General features: G+C 39.3%; 1 protein-coding gene and 1 long non-coding RNA gene across 3 annotated transcripts in view; one reads left to right on the top strand and one right to left on the bottom strand.

Moving 5' to 3' along the window:
* Window positions 1-3,193, bottom strand: part of TSPAN8 (tetraspanin 8) — a 75,650-nt gene extending 72,457 nt beyond the window's left edge. The window contains exon 1 of the mRNA XM_027594963.2: window positions 3,063-3,193. The gene's annotated coding sequence lies outside the window, so the exon portion shown is untranslated. The remainder of the gene's footprint in view (window positions 1-3,062) is intronic.
* Window positions 3,194-6,646: 3,453 nt separating this feature from the next.
* On the top strand, window positions 6,647-16,296 carry LOC113922736. Of its 2 annotated transcripts, XR_003520054.1 has the most exons (5): window positions 6,647-6,726; window positions 7,139-7,233; window positions 12,515-12,576; window positions 13,153-13,335; window positions 16,170-16,296. It is a non-coding gene; the product is annotated as an uncharacterized LOC113922736 (long non-coding RNA). The 2 variants fall into 2 exon arrangements; XR_003520055.1 differs by lacking the exons at window positions 6,647-6,726; window positions 7,139-7,233 and adding an exon at window positions 11,499-11,702.
* The last annotated feature ends 1,277 nt before the right edge of the window (window positions 16,297-17,573 follow it).

Below are 17,573 nucleotides of genomic sequence, written 5' to 3'. Positions count from 1 at the left end.
AATGTAAAGTACTCCCACACTCCAAACATGGAGTAACTCAAGACCCTGACAAATTTGTATGTTATCCAAAATATGTTTGCAGATTTTTCCCTCTTGTCTATAAAATAGCATTAAAGGAAATGTCTCGCTCCATAAATATAACTGTCAAGTGTTTAAACGACTTACACTTCATCATCATCATCACCAAAATCATAAACTGCCTATTTTTTGTCCAGGGCTGGGATTGTAGTATACTCGGCATATTCAACAGATATTTGAGTAACACACTGAGAAGATGCACCCACTAGGTTTTTATCAACCTTCCCTAAAGGGACCAACATCTAGTTATTTCCAGATATAATTTCTATATTAGAAGTGTGAAGGCTAATTTTATGTGTCAACTTGACTGGGCCATGGGATACCCAGATATTTGGGCAAATATTATTTGTTGTTTCTATAAGGGTGTTTTTGGGCGAGATTAACATTTAAATTGGTAGACCGAGCAAAGCAGATTGCTCTTCATAATGTGAGTGGGCCTCATCCAATCAGTTGATGGCCTGAATAGAACAAAATATCTGACTCTCCTCCGAGTAAGAAAGGATTCATCCTGCCTGAAGGCCTTCATACTGATACCTTGGCTTTTTCCTGCCTTGAAGTTGAACTTAAATATTTGCTTTTCCTGAGTCTTGAGTCAACCAGCCTTCAGACTGGAAGTACACCATCCATTTCTTCTCTTGGTCTCCAGCTTCACCAGTTCACCCTACAGATCTTGAAACTTACCAACCTCCATAATCACATGAGCCAAGTCCTTATAATAAATCTCTTTATATACACATCCTATTGGTTCTGCTTCTCTCAAGAATCCTGACTAAAACGATACATAAGATTTAACATACCATTCAACACATAAGATTCTATTCACTAATAGAGGACTCCAGAAAGAAGGGAGAGACTTTCTCTCCACCCAGATAACAATTGCATTGGCAGAATCTCTCTGATGTAACTATTTTGGAACTCTGGAGTCTATTGAAGGCTTGCAGTTTCCACTTGGATGGTAAATTGCAGTTAATTTTAGTCAATTTCAGTTCTTAGCATAGTAACTAACCCTCCTCCACCCTCGGTCCTATGGCAGGCAGCTCTGCCAGTGTTCCTGGAGCAGCCTGATCAAACTTTGCTGCAGCCAGGCTAAGCAAAAAAGATGCTGTCCTCTAAACATTGGAAATCTGTGCTCAGCTCACTGATTGCTGCTTCTGATCACAGAGGTACAGACAAAGAGGTGGGTGGCCATTGTTGTTGCAAGCCCCTCCCCTGCCAGCTAAAGTGACTTCTAGGGGATTTAAAGAACCAGGCCTTCACTTTTCACTTTTTCTCCTTTCAGGAGCCAGACATTAAAGTCTAGGACTTTCGGGGTGCCTGGTTGGTTCAGTTGTTAAGCATCTGCCTTCGGCTCAGGTCATGGTCCCAGGGTCCTGGGGTCAAGCCCCGAATCGGGCTCCCTGCTCGGCGGGAAGCCTGCTTCTCCCTCTCCCACTCCCCCTGCTTGTGTTCCCTCTCTTGCTGTGTCTCTTTCTGTCAAATAAATAAATAAATCTTTAAAAAAAAAAATAAAATAAATAAAGTCTAGGACATTCAAAAACACCTGCATATTTGGAGAAAATTAGAAAGTGACTGCACATGCTCAGGAAAAAGCTCAGAAAAACTTTAGAAGACCTTAGGTTTACACCTCAGTTTGATCCTCATCATATAGACACGCTACAACAATCAAAAACAAACAAACAAAGAAAAAACAAAGACAATACTAAAACCCTGGGGAAGAGTGAGGATTTGATTTCCAGAGTTACCCAGTATGTCCACTGTACAACAAAAAAGCACAAAGCTTACAAAAAATAGGAAAGTGTGGCTCATTTAAAGGAAAAAAATAAATCAATAAATCAACAGACACTCTCCCTATAGACTTAATAGCAGGTCTCCTAGACAAAGACTTTAAAGCTCCTATCTTAAAAATGCTCAAAGAACTAGAAAAAGATGGGGAGAAAGTCAAGAAAATGATACGTGAACAAAATGGAAATATCAATTGATATAAAGTCTAAAAAGAACCAAAAAAAAAAAAAGTCTGAAGCTGAAAAGTACAATAACTGAAGTGAGAAAAAAAAGTACAATAACTGAAGTGAGAAAAAAAAGGGATTCAAAGGCAGATCTGAACAGGCAGAAGAAAGTATCAGTGAATCTGAAGATAGAACAATGGAAATTATCAAGTATGACGAACAGAAAGAAAAAAGATTGAAGGAAAGCAAACAGAGCTTAAGAGACCTGTGGAACACCATAAAACTAATCCAGTAGAACTAAGATGTGCAAAGAAAATGTAGCATCTTTAGTTTCTTATCCTTATAAATTTAGTCTCTTCCAGATTGTGTCTGGTAAATGCTCAGTCTTTAAAGCTTTCTCCTTCTCTCTTGCTCCTACAGACTATGTCATCTTGGGGTACACAGGTACTAATGTGACTTCATGGCAGCAGGGGGTAGGGAATGGGACATCTTGGATCCCATTCACCATCTGAGTTCTTGCTGGTTCCTCCTGTAAGGTTGCTGTCTAGTGCCTGAACTGATACCTGCTAAGGTGAAAATGAACCTGTCTGTCTTTGGGGCATTGTACTGGCATTCACTATTGAAGTCAGTAACAGTAGCCAATTATCTCTAGTCTTGAACTCTTTCAGATCCCCCATTATGCTCTTTGTCCAGTCCCCCCAGTCTTCCACACAATCTGGTCCCACCCCTTTATTTCTCTGACTTCTTTTCTGTCATTCTTCCCCTTGCCTACCCTTCCCCAACCACATTGACCTTCTCTCTGTTCCTTGAACACACCTGGCATGTTCCTATCTCAGGGTCTTTATACTGCTAGTCTCTCTGTCTGGGATCATGGTTTGTTCCTTCACTATATTTGAGACTTTGCTCTGATGTCACCTTCCGTATAATATATTCCTTGACCATCTTATTTAAAACTAAACACCACTCCTGAGCTCCCACACTCCCTTGTTTATTTCCATGACAATTATCACCATCCAACATACCATATGATTTACTTACTTTTATTGTCTGTCTGCCTCCTTAAGAACATAGGCTCACTGGAAAGACTAGGGCTGGCAAATGGTGTAGAGAACTCAGAATTAATGTGGTCCTTGCTCCATGATCATGAGATTCAATGAAGTGCATCCATCCCTTGAGAAAAATTAAGCAATAAATGGTGGAAATGGTGGAATAAACAATAAGATTTTGTGTGGGATTGAGTCAGTAACATGCTTCCCCCACCCATTCCTGTCCTTCACTTTTCAGATTTCCGTATTTTCCTCATCTCAGTCTCTACTGGCTTTCATTTTTAAACTCCAAAGGTACTAACATGTTTAAAAATGTCTTAATTTTTGTCAAAAATTTATTGAGGGCCTACTTAAATTTTTGTATTAGTGAAGGGAAACACTGGCTGCTGTAACTAAAACATTTTAACCAAATAGAACCTATTCTTCACTCAAACTATCAACCCAATGTGTTATATGCAGCTGGCTGGTGGGTTTTCCATAAGAGGGGTTTTTAAGGGCCCAGGCATCTCCCAGGTTATGGCTCCACATGCCTTATCAATTGCTCAGCAACCAGGCAGGAGAGGAAACGGGGTGAAATAGATATCAGCTGCTTAACTACCTTGATGGCACACATCACTTCTGCTCACATACCATTGGTCCGAACTAGATCATGGTATATAACTGGATGTAAAGAGCCATGGAAACTGTAGTTTCTGCTTGGGCAACTGTTTCCCTGTGCTGATTCTATGCCATGGAAGGAAAAGCACAGATCTTGTTTCCCACTTAGCTGTTTCTACCATATATGTCATATGGTGTGCAGGCATTCTCACATACATTTACTTCATTAATTCCTTCAACATCTTTATCAGGTATTAATATCATTTCCATTACACAGAGGAGGAAACACACTCAGAGCTAAGAACTGACCTCTCAAGGCTTTGGGATGTGACTTCAGTCATGGAGATTTGCATTTTTAACACAGGCTTTCTTGAGATATAATTTACATACTATACCATTCACCAATTTAAAATATACACGTCAGTGGTTTTTAGTACATTCACAGAGTTGTGCAACCATCACCATGGTCAATTTTGGAACATTTTATCACTCCCCCAAAAAAATGTGTGCTCAGGAGCACCTGGGTGGCACAGTTGGTTAAGCGTCCAACTCTTGGTTTGGGCTCAGGTCATGATTTTGGGGTCATGAAGTCGAACCCCGCATCAGGCTCCATGCTCAGTGTGGAGCCTGCTTAAGACTTTCTCTCCCTCTCCTTCTGCCCCTCCTCCCCACTCTCCCTCTCTCTCTCAAATAAATAAATAAATCTTTTTTTAAAGTAAAATAAAAAGAAATTTAAAAAGAAATGTGCACTCATTAGCATCTCCTTCTCATTTCCTCTTTAGCCCCTTTCAGCCCTAAGCAGCCACTAAACTACTTCCTTTCTCTATAGATTTGCCTTTTCTGGACATGTACTATATTTTGGCTAATTGAACGGTATGGAGTCATACTATGTAGGGCCTTTCACTTAGCATAATGTTTCCAAGGTTCACCCATATTGTAGCAGGCATCAGTATTTTACTTCTTTGGATAGCCCAACAATATTCCATTGTATGGATATACCACAAATTTGTTTATCCATTCATCAAGTGATAGACACTTGGACAGTTTCCATTTCTGCTTATTATGAATAATGCTGCTGTAAACATTTGTGAACCAGCTTTTATGTGAACACATGTTTTTATTTTTCTCGGGTATATACTTAGAAATGAAACTGCTGGGTCATATGGTAACCTGTGTGTTATCTTTTTTTTTAAGAACTGCCAGGCTGTTTTCTAAAGTGGCTACACCATTTGACAATCTTACCAGTGTAGAGTTAGTGTTCTAATTTCTCTACATCCTTCCCAACACTTACTTATCTTTTTTATTATAGTGGGGTTTGCATTTTGAAGGATGACTATTTCTGTCAACTTCAAGAATTATGAATTATGGCTCAATTCCTCCAGTAAGAAGCTAAGTAAGAACAAAGAGGCATAAGAAAAATTTTAAAGGATTTGTCTTCCGTGCTTTTTCTCCCAGGTATATCTTCCCTTAATCTGCCATTTGGATGCCCAGAAACCTGAAGCTGTGTTGTGGGATTCCATGAATGCTTGCCCTCCTTGGGTTTACCCAAAAAGTTCCAGACTTTTTCTAATCACTCCTTTCTTGACACTCACAATAAATAATTGGATGCAGGAAGTTTTTAGTCTTTTGTTTTAACCCATCTATTTAGATCCTGTTGACTTTCAGTACTGAGAATCTTTTAACTTCTGTGTTTAGAAGTAGATCCTGTTGACTTTCAGTACTGAGAATCTTTTAACTTCTGTGTGTTTAGGAGTAGAAACCTTTACATCAAAATTATGCTTACATGGATGAATAATCATTCATTAGGAAAGTATGTTTTAGAGCTAATTTCTATTAAGCTACTTTAATTCCTTGATAAAATTTGTATTCCAAGGCATTAAGACATTTCTAAGTTTTTTCCCTTTTGATTTTTAATTTACTGAAATTCTTTTCATTGGAATCAGTTATTTTCCACATAAGGTTTAAATGAAAATGTTATTCAACATGGTTTTTTTTTCCCCTTGCTGTTCATATCAAATTTTTCTTGATTATAGTTTCTGCAATTGCATGAGTTCTTTTATGGTCATTACTTGTACCAAGTCCAATTGTCTCAGGTCAAATTATTTACACCCAAACTTAGTCAAAAAATTGGATTCTTACCTCAATTTTTAGGCAATAATAAGTTTCAGCATGTGCCAATTTAGCTGTTGGCAATTTTATTTAGTGTTGGTTACTTTTGCCAAGTCTAATTTTTCTCTGTTCAATATTTGCATGTTTCAATGTGAGCATCAAGGCATGATTTGTCATCAGATTTCATCTCTAACAAATTTTACCATGTGCAGTTTCAATTGTCCTTTGTTTTGTGCTGATCATTCCTAACAGTAATATTTAGTATGAACTGGATAAAGGACTGATATTTTGGATTTTTTTTAGCTAATACATGAGAAAACTGTAAGAAGGTTCCCTTCAAAGCTATGTCAAAGTTATTCTGCTGTCTGGAGTTTCTCTGTATTACGACCTAATAATTCTTTAATGTATTTCCAATCAATTTGTGTATTCTGTACCAACCACCCATGCTGATGGCACAGCAACAGCAAATGAAGGGATCAGAATATCATTGGGTTTAAATGTTCCTGTGTCATGATATTCTAGGGGTTAAAATAATCCAGTGTCACAAAATTAATCTGTTCAATATGCTCTATATCTGATTCATCATTGGAATCAGCTGGGGAACTTCTTTAAACATACAGATTCCTAACCTATCTCTTCCCATCCCTGCCTGTCCCTGAAGCAAATGATCACTTCACAGATCTGGGATAGTCTCCCAGTATCTGCAATTTTTTAAAAAGTTCCTTTAGTGATTCTTATGGCTATCCACAAAGGTTTGGCTGTCTTCTGGGCTAAGCCATACCCAGAAAAGGGATATCCATATGGGTCATGCATATGTCACAATACTTCCATAACTTAAACTTACCAAAAAAGAGAAATAGGACATTAGGGTGGGGGGAAAGGAGACTGCTGGTGGCTAAGGAAGAATGGATGGGTGCACCAACCAGAAGGGCGCAGCAAAGATGTAAGAGGTGAGCAGGTAGTGGTCATCAATTTGGAGGTCGAGAGAAGGAGGTGGGAGCAAAGCAGCACAGTTCAGAATCTCTGTGCTCAAACTGGAGGCACTATGGGGGTCTTTCCTTTTTCACAGCCCTTGTTCTACTTTGACTGGTGCAGGGTAGACTTTTAAGGCTGGAAAAGATGGTTCCTTGCTCTGTAACTAAATCATCAGGTCACCTGATACAGCAGATAAAAATTTCAGTCTACAATTCAAAATTGGAAAAACAATAGAAATTTATTTTCTGTGATTCAAGTTATTTTCTATTTTTGAGATGCCCATTCCCTATAGAAAGAAAAATAAGTTCCATCAGTTCAAAGTTGGCCCTAAAGTGGGTCTGAAGTAGGATGGCAGGACGGTGATTTTAGTGCCAATGTGTTTGGAAGGGAAACCTGTTATGACACCTGCAGAGGCAGATGGACCCCCACTCAGAGTTTGATTTGGATGTTGCTATTGACGCCATCACACATATACCAAACAGGTAGGCAAAAACTTATTATTTACATAACTGAGATGTCTGGGAGGGAAGGGAAGGCCTCTCAAGCAAGTCCAAAATGGAAAAGCAAGGAAAGGAGACTGGTGTAGGTTTTTAACCGTGTTGAGGGGTTGGGGCTGAGGATGTGAGTCCCCCTGCAGCAGGAGCTTGTGGTTTTGCTCGTGCCAAAACGGTGAGCACTCAGGCCTAGACAAGATCAGCCTGCCCAGATGTGGTACAGAAGGGGAAGAGGAAGAGGTGAAATTTAACAGCTGTCAGCAGTCAAATATCAGAGTCCAAGTCTCCATTACAAAGTCATTTGTCTTTGATTTCACTTGTCCACACAGAAATCCTCTGAGCAACCAGCATCTTACTGATATATGGTCTTAAATAATAATTGTTATTATAGCTATTTTTGTTGATTAATTACAAAGTCCCAAGAACTGCCCTGTTTTACATGTATATTTCATTTAACCCTGACTGCAATCCTAGGACACAGGTACTATTATTATCCCACTTTACAGGTGAGGAAAGTGAGGCACAGGGTTAATGGCATCTGCCTCTCTCTGGAAAGAGTCAGAGCCAGGATTCCAACTCAGATTGTCTGGTTCTATACCTCTATTTCCTGTCCTCCCGGTTCTTCTCATCCTACCATGGCATGATATAACCAAGCTGCTTTGGTGCATGGGAAGTTCTACAAGCCTGTCCCTACTTCTAGAGCTTGCTGCTCCCATGTGACTCTAATCCCGAAAGCAGGGCTCTGAGCCCCACTCTGCAGAAATGGACCAGCCAGGATCTTGGCAGAAATCAAATGCACTTCCTAACTGGGTAATTTAAGATTTCATAAAGGAACTGTTTACAAAAATGTGAGCAGAGGTTAGGAAAAGCAACAAAGGAAGGGACAGGGAGCCATGACTACCTTACACCCAGCCAGAATAAATGAGGGGAGGAAGTGGCTACAGGAACCAAAAAAGGGAGCAGTGCGGAGATGGTCATCTGATAGAAACTGTGGCCTTTAGTTAAAGAGCACAGCTAGGAAGGCGAAGGAAGAAATACCGTGTTCTTCTTTTCCTCCTGTTCTCCGGATCTCTTGCCAATGTCTTCTACTGGTCAAACCCAATGAAAGAATGGAGGGGAAGGAAATTGTTCATAGTGTCCGTATGGATAGTCGCCCAGTGCACCAGGTAGGATACAGGGTGGGAAGAGGATCTGTGGGGTACGGTAGATCATGACCACTGTAGGCTTTTATCATTGCTTTTATCGTTCCTTCTTATTATACTTTTATCACTCCTCTTCCCTTCTCTTCTCTCCCCAGGCTAGGTAAATAACAAACAGACAAACAAACATATATATATATATATATATATATACTCTCTCTCCTCACTCTGCCTCCCCATTTCTTAGGAACCTAGTCAACTGCAATACTACAGTGTCTGCCATATATTGGCTTAAATACAAAAAGATTTATCTGGCTCACATAACTAATTTTATGACCCAATGAGCCATCAAGGGCCCAGAGTCTCTCCATCTTTCAGCTCTACCATCCTTGGCATTCGGGCTTTCATCTTCACTCTGGTTGTCTCATGGTTCTAAGGTGGCTGCTCCTCCTTCAAGCATCACATCTATGTAACTGTGTAATAGGCAGAAAGAAGGATAAAGGAAAAGACGCTCAGAAATGCATCATTTACACCTCATTGGCTAGATTGTGTCACATGACCACCTTGGACTATAAGAGAATATGCCCAGCAAGTCGTGTTAGTTGAGGGAATTGGAGTTCCCTTGAAAAGGGTGGAGGGGCAGTGGGTTGAGTCTGGGTGGGTCAGTCAGGTGAGAGTCTGACTCTTGGTTTCAGCTCAGGTCATGATCTCCGGGTTGTGGGGATCAAGCTCCACGTCAGGCTCTATGCTCAGCTCAGGGTCTGCTTGAGATTCTCTCCCTCTCCCTCTGCCCCTGCCCCCATCCGTGCTCTCTCACTCTCTCTCTCCCTTTCTCTCTCTCTTTCAAATAAGTAAATAAATCTTAACGAAAAGAAAAGGCTGGAAAGGAAATAGACACTGCATAGGCAGCTATCTGTGCCTGACATTCCATTTTTATCTATATCACAAATCTGCTCTGCTCTCATAACTCCTTAGGCCTTTGGAAATCAAATCCAGAAAGAGACTTACAGACTTGAGAGAATATACAGTGAAGCACATGATTGCTCAGCTAGTACAGGTTTCTCAGACCTTCTTGCAGCTAGGCGTGAACATGTGACCATCTTCTCAACAACTGAATGGGAGCAGAAGTGCTGTGTGCCCCTTGAAGTTAGGCCTTAAGACACAAGACCTTTGTTACTGTACATCTTCTTCCCCTTGCTACAGTCTAAAAGCTAGTGCCTGTGACCAGCTTCTGCTATGCTCTAAAGGATAATGGACCAACAAGATAGCACACCTCTAAATGTCCACATGGATCAGGAACAAGTCCAAATCTGGACTGTTAAATCCAGTACTGTTATAGAAAGAGAAAAGAACTTCTTTGTTCAATAAGCTACTGCCTTTTGGGTTCTCCATGTTACAGCTTCTATCCTACCTAATATAGTTTCTATCCCAAATATGATTCTCCAGGATGGTTACAATCTCATGCAGAGCTGTGCCTGGGTTTATTTGTGGTATTTTTCTAGGTTTCCCCAAATCAGTGGTTGAATTCTTGCCCTCCTCATTTACTAGTCATTACTCATTTTTCCAGGGCTCTTTCCCTTTTCCAAACACGATTCCATCCTTCCCACTCCCCCATCCAGAGTTCAAGCAAGAAGGGAAGAAATTATTTTTGTGGATTAGCAGCCATTGTTTGGGCAAAGTAGATTTTGTCAAGGATGAAGATAAACAGAAATTAAAGTCATGGGCAAGACGGGTATGGAGCAACACCTGAAGGAGACCAGTACATGAAAAGGCCACACTGGGAAATTCTCACAGTCCCTCCTCTAGGTCAATGGGCAGACTGAGTCTCATCATTTAACCTAGTCTTGGCTCATTCAGTGCTCTAGATCTATACTGCTTGAGACAATTATAGTCTCAGATTCTTTGGTATGACTGCCATCAGCGCTTTTCTTAAAATTATACCTCTTTTCTCTGTCCTCCTAGGGAATTCTGCCTTTGTAATTCAATTTAATCATTTATCAAGTGAGTGCCTGAGGCATTTAAAATTCTAAAGAGAATATAGCAGGGCGCCTGGGTGGCTCAGTTGGTTAAGCGACTGCCTTTGGCTCTGGTCATGATCCCGGAGTCCCAGGATCGAGTCCCACATCAGGCTCCCTGCTCAGCAGGGAGTCTGCTTCTCCCTCTGACCCTCTTCCCTCTCGTGCTCTCTATCTCTCATTCTCTCTCTCTCAAATAAATAAATAAAATCTTTAAAAAAAATAAAGAGAATATAGCAAATGACTGTGGAGACAAGTACGGACATAAGAATTATGAGAAGACCTTGGACAATGCCTCTTAACCAAGATCCTACCCATCTGGAATTATCCCAGAAAAAATCCTATCTCCACCCTGAATCTATAAAGAAGTGTAACACTTTTCATTCTCCTCATTTACCCAGGGGGGAAAAAAGAGATACTTCAATTAAAAAAAAAAAAAAGACTATAGAAAGAAACCTTAAGAATCTCATAGGTGGCTATGAAAAATAGGAGAAAGAGATGAAGAGGTATATTGTCAGTTACTCTTAGGATGCAGGGGTCTTGAGCTGAAGATCTTGGATAGAAGGTATCAACATCTAGCAGCCTGTTGCTTGGTCCAAAAGTCCAAAAGTCTTGGAAAAGCTATCACCTTTGTGATGTCACCATCTGGAAGATTCCAAGGGATTCTCAGTTTTAGATCTCCTACTGACACAGGAGTCCATGGGGTAGAGGTATAATAACTTTTTAACTGAGAGACAGGGATCCAAGGATTGATTCCCTGGACTTTTACCACAGTATATGTAGTTAATAACACTTGATATGGTCCTTTCTAATGAAGTTTGAGAATAGTCTTATGTTCTTGTCTTTTTCTTTAATCCAAGACCCAAGTCTGAAGGTCATGCCAGAGTCCCTGTGGATTATCATTCGGAAAAGCTGCTTGGACCTGTTGATTATAAACTTGTGTATGCTGAGTTAATCCCCTACAGTATTTTGCCATGTTGGAGCATAAAAGAGAAGTTAGGATAGGGGGTGAGATCTCTAGATGCATTGGGCATCCAGTGACCCTTTCATATGGAGATTAGGGCCATGAGGATTAAGTATAAAGCCTTTGGCCTCAGCAACTGAAGTTCATTCCTCAGATAGTTTCACAAGTCTCAGTTGGTACCTCTATCACCAAAAAATAGGTGGGTATTACCAAGTAGAAAACACAAAGTCTTAAAGTTTCTTTGCTACTATCAAAGCAGTTGCTTTATGGCAATGAAAGTCTTCTAGAAGACCAAGAAATAGAAACACAATAGCAAGTACATACTCATAACCACATGAGGTGAGTGACTGAATGAAATCCATCTGTAAATAGATGTTCAAAAGATTCAAAGGTTTTTGGGTTGTGTTTATGTCCCAGCTTTACAATTTTCTCAAGACAGTAGATTTGACAGATGGGAAATGCACCAGAGATATCCTCTAAAATCTTATGGTGTCCCCACCAATGCTTATTTATGGTGGTTTTTAAAATTTCCTTTCCATAATGGGTCACAGCTTGTAACACTTTTTGAGAAAATCCATTTCAGTATCTTGAGGCAGACCAAGAGACTATCTTGGTGCCACCATAGCTACCTGGGAGGAGAAAAAACTTAATCTTTTCCAATACACTTCTTTATAATCAAATGCTTGATACTAAAATTAACTCAAGCCCTAATGCCAATGGTTAGGAGTTAGTTTTGGCTTTGACTCTTAGACTTGTTGGAAAGCCTGACTCATTTAGTATAGTAATCTGCTAAAGCATTACTCTTTCTTGAGTCTGCTTTTTACTATGGGGCCCAACCTCAATATAGCCAATCCCTTTGGAAAAACAAAGCATCTCATAGGAATTTTATGTGACTACCATGTTTAATTGAAATACCAGATGCAGTTAAGCCACATCACTTCCAAAGCATACCAAAATCATGAGCTATCCCAAAAGCATATTTTACAATCTGTATAGATAGTTCCTCTCTTATCTCTACCTAACTGGCAGGCTGTAGTAAGTGCTATAATTTCAGCAACTTGTACAGATTTGGTCCCCAGGAAAGGATAATATTTGAGTGAGTTGCAATCACATACTAAGCTTGACAACTTCCTTGTTCCATTCCCTAATAGGCTCCATCCATAAGCATTTCTAAATCCGGGTTGTCAAAGAGTTTCCAAGAGATCAGAGTGAGGTAAGGAAAATTTCTAAATAAGTGTATGACAGTCATTAGGTTTTCTTCCTCCTCTGGGAGAGAAAGAAAGTTGGGGGGAAGAGAGTCTAGGGGCTACAGCAATGGATAGAAATATTGTTAGTGAGAAGAGAAGGATTTTTGTTGAAGGTCAGTCGAGAAGTAGAAAAGCATTGAGTGTTGCTTTTGTCAAGAGTAAGGTCTGAATGACATGAGGGACCATAATGTTAAGAGGAGATCCTAAAATTAAATCAGTAGAAGCCTCAATTAACTATGCAGCTGTTGCCACTGAGGACAAAGAGGGTAGACTTTTGTTACAGGGTAAAGTGAGAGGCTCTTATGAGTGGTGGGTGTCTGAAGCCCTTTGTGCTATTGAGTTAGAACCCTCAAAGCTTGTCTTTGGATGCTTCATATACAAATAGAAGGAAAGGTCTATGATAATTGGAGAGCACAAGCATAAGAGCTTCTGAGGAACACTTTTTTAAGTTATAGAAGACACTAGGTGAGTCTGTCCCAGGCAAAGTCTCTGGTACTGGGAAGTTAATCTGTACCAAAATAAAATAATCTTCTCTTCCACAGGAGTTTCAGAAAGAGGTTGACCAGCCCACATTTGAGCAGCACCCATTTGCAAAGTAGATTTCACTCCAGCAGATCCACCAGAGTGGAATCATTGTGCAGAAAGCATGTTGATGAGTGATAGGAATATCTTAGATTCCTACCATTGAAATGTTTTGGCTACTCCAAGGAAGGAATGATGGAAAGGTGGGTTTATGGTAGAATGTATAGGTCTGGTATCAACAAAAAAGGAATATCCTGGGTTTTTTTGCAATTGCATGGAAATTTCTTCCTTTTGTCCTAAGGGCAATTTTGAACAAACTGAAGGATCTACTTACTCAAAAGGAAGTCATTCTGTCACAAAAAAATTGGTCCTTTATCATTTTAGATTCTGTCTTTTAATTTAAGGCAGAGCAAGCATTTTTCCAGTGTCCCTTTTCCTTATAATATCCACACATATCTTTGTTTAGATTGGCTATAGAGATGTTTTTGTTCTTGGGTTTATCTAATTGCTTAATTGTAAAGAGTTATTAATTTAATCTTTTTTTTTTCTGAGCCAAAGGATCTTCAAAGTGCTCATTAAGCTCTTGTAGTCCAGAGAGAAGGCTGTCTACCATTCTATTATCTGTTTCCTAACCAAATCTGCCACTTCAGCTTTAAGACCATCAACAAGGAGGTAGTTAGGGTGATGGTGATATCTTTGCTCCCACTGAGAAAAGAGTGCTCTGGAAGGTAGTAGTTAAGCTGTCTCTGAAATTAGGGATGGATCTGAGTTTTCCTTACATAACTGGATTTTTGACCAATCAGTTTTGACAGGAAAGGCCTCAGGAATAGCTGCTAAGAGAGCTGGTCTGATTTTTATACTTTTTATATCCACCTGCTATTAAATTTCATCCCACTTTTTTTTTATCATTTTAGTAATCAATCCATCATGTTTTTCAAATCAAGTTTAGCACTCCTGGTTACCACAAAGAGATGAACAAATTGAAAGAGATCAGGGTATCACTGACTATAAATTCCTAAGACAATGCTTAAATTCTTTAACTTTTGTCTTTCCTAAGAAAGGATTAGAAAGTTCTTAGCTACATTATGGAACTCTGATCTTGACCAAGGTTTAAAGCTGTGGGACCATTTCCATTTGCATTAAAAGATATCATGAAGGGATATTCTTCAGTAAGAGGACTGTATTTAGGAAGGGACAGTGGAGAATAGGAAAGGGGGTTGAGAGAATGTGCAGGAGGATGAGGAGGAGGAACAAAACATAGGAAAGAGGAAGCTGAGAGACAGGGGGCCAGGAGGAAAGTCAATCCAAGGATGGGGCAGAAGAGAAAAAAGACAATAGAATTTAAGTTTGAATTTTTAGATCATCCACATTTTTATTAGCTTTTCCTAAGGAGTCCTTAAGTAATTTTACAATTTTGCTGTCTTTTAGAGGATTTTTGTCTTTAAGAGCCCTCTTCATATCAGCTAAAACTTGTTGACCATTAAATATTTGGAATCTTTGAATCCTTTGATGGTAAGGTGCCATACAAATGGATTGTCTTAATCGTATCCCAAGTTCCCCAGGGTGGCCAATAAAGTTCTAGAATACTCACAGAGCTTCCAAAGTTTAGTGCTATTGGCTTTATAGTGTTAAACCTATATTCAAGTGGCTTGAACAAACTAACAAAATCTCCTTGGCATTATGGCCCCACCATGACTATGAACACCTTTATTATTCAAGTGGAAAAAAATCAAACCAAGAGATGTATACAAGATGTATACAAGACAATAAAGATGAAGAATAAAGGCTTAGACGGTGCTTCAAGACCAAGAGAGCCAGGCACTGGTCTAGTCCATAGAAGGAATTGGTCCTCTAACAAAGTGGCCTGGGCTGAACAGCAAAGGGGCCAATCCTGCCTGAATCTGAGCAGCAAAACTATGGAATAAAATCAACTGGAGAGTCATTACCATAAGGCTCTGAAGGAAGGCTCCAAAGGAGCATTTTAACTTGGAGAAAGACAACGGAAAATTTTTCATGGCTTTAGCAGGAGAGGGTTGGCCGAAATTCAGCTAGACTTAGCAGGACAGGGTTTGGCTGCAGTCCAGGCCAGTTTCGGAAATGGGAATACAGGGCTTGTTCTTGCGGAATAAGAGTCATTGTTTGGGCAGTCTGGATTTTATTGAGAGAGGTGAGGAGGAAGAATTAGGGGTTAAAGTCATATGCAAGAGGGGATGGGAAGGAAAAGCGATGGGGATTCAAGAGATTTGAGAGTTGAGGGTACAAGGATTTGTGAAAGCCACGGTGGAAAATTCTCCAGTCTTAAGTCACTTGGGGTCTCTTACACACAAAAGCTATAAAACTTGTTTTCACAGAGGCCTTCAATGCCTTCATTCAAAGTGATTTCTAACAGTGACCATGTCAGTGGGAGCAATGCCTTGTAGCAGAACTCCCTTAAGCCTCGTTAAACTGCAGGACTAAGCTGTGGATTGGGAGAATCTGGGAGAAGAGGAGGAACTTTTCTTTTGATTGCCTCTTCTTTATACAGATGATAATTCAAATTTGTCAGGAAGTCTGCAGGGTAAGATTCAAATGGAAAAAGGTAAATCCAATGGCTAAATTCCTCCATATTACTGCATATCCAGATAAATGTGAAAACCTTTCGGATTCAGCAGTGGTCTTTTATTCTGTCAAGATCCCGGGATAATGAAGCATAATTTTGAGGAAGAGAATTCAAAGTACTTGGATGTTTGCTTATTTTGGTTCAGGGGAATCCTGGCACCCTTAGAAGACCAGCCCTGAAGTATGCGACATTGGAATGGAAATCAAGTAGGAAAAAGCATTGGTTCTACTTACATAAACTTCGGTTGAATATAACTTTCTCACGACATTTCAGCCCCCCCAGCCCAATCTTGGATAGAAATAAGTGAAAAGATAGGACCAAAAGAAGAAACAATGTTGAAAGATTTTTCCAGATGCTTTAAAACCCTGGAAAGCATTCAGTTCTGGTTTGATCTGGGGTATAAATTAGTCCACTCATTTTTTTCTCTGGATTATACAGCTGGTTCCTGAACTGCATGTTCATCCATGCCCTTGTGAACAAGTTCCACAGCAGTTAGAGGTGAAATTATTGGAGAGGCTTCCACAAATCTGAGTCACCGAAGGGAAATTGTATTACTTTTGTCCTTTTCTCCTCTTTGTGATTAAAAAAATTTTAATAAAAGCATTGTTTTTGCCATAATTTCAAAGAAGGTCATAACATTTACGGATTTTGGCAAAAGCATCATTTAAGTAACGACTTATTCCAAGGTGTTACTTGTTTGTACTTAAGAGTCTCATGAAATATAAAACCCATTCATTATTAAATTTTAGTCTTGTTTGAGGTTTATTTGAACTTGTTTTTTCCTTGTGCATGGAACATATAAAAATTGGCTTTGTCTAGAACATTCATTTAATTGCTTTTGACTGCTTGGTGAGTGCACCATGTACCAGGCATGACAGTGTTTTGTGTCAAGAGAGTGTAGTTCTGAAATAGCAGAAAAACAGGGATAATACTGTTATAGTTTCATACAAAATTCATTAGGTCTGGGATACTGATGTTCATTATTTTATTTGTGCATCCCTGAAAAGGCTTAATGATTAATTATGCACTTCTCTGCACCAGCTGGTTCTTTTGGAATATATATTTCTTCTCTTCCATTTGCCATGCAGCTACTACATTCCACCAAGTCAGTATTTAGAACATTTTTCAACTGTTTCAAGAAATAAACTGTAGAAGTTCTGTAATTTTGGGTGCTATGCTTTAAAAATTGTACAGAGAAAGATACTTTTTTTCTGTATATCTAAAGGGGTCTACTTAGAGGAACTCCTTTTAACAAGCTTACATCAAGTTAAGTGACTAACATTGTGATACGTACTATAGATATACTTTTTTTTCAAAGTAAGATTAGTGTGTTTGCTTATACATACAGGAATATTTAGGAGAAAGATATAAGAAAAATTAGAAAACAAAATGAGACTTTACAAATGTGTCACATTGGAGGTTCAGATAAGCCTTCAGTTAAAATTGTTACCTAGGTAAGGAAGATAGGTAAATTTTATCTTCCTTTGCTCTCCTTATTAATGACATTTTCTCTCAGCTGCAGACACACTTATTCAGTTAGTTGTATAAACCAATTCACACTAAGGTCTTCTTGATGGAAATCACTAAATGTTTGTTGAACATCTCCCCGTGGGCCAAACTCTGTATTTGGGACTATAAACTTTCTTTCTTTAACCTTCCAACCATCCCCTAAAGCATTGGCATTAACTGTAAGCTTGTTAAAAATGCAGACTCTCAGACTAACTAAACTGGAATCTGCATTTTAACATAATCTTCAAGTGATTCATAAATACACTAAAATTTGAGATACAATCATCTAGAGCGGTGGTTCAACTTAATCAGAATCACTGAGGTGGTTTGTTA

The sequence above is a fragment of the Zalophus californianus genome, chromosome 9 (genome assembly GCF_009762305.2).
Source record: "Zalophus californianus isolate mZalCal1 chromosome 9, mZalCal1.pri.v2, whole genome shotgun sequence".
NCBI classification, from domain to species: Eukaryota; Metazoa; Chordata; class Mammalia; order Carnivora; family Otariidae; genus Zalophus; species Zalophus californianus.
Note: the sequence above shows the minus strand (reverse complement) of the source record. Positions and strands in the feature narration are given on the sequence as shown.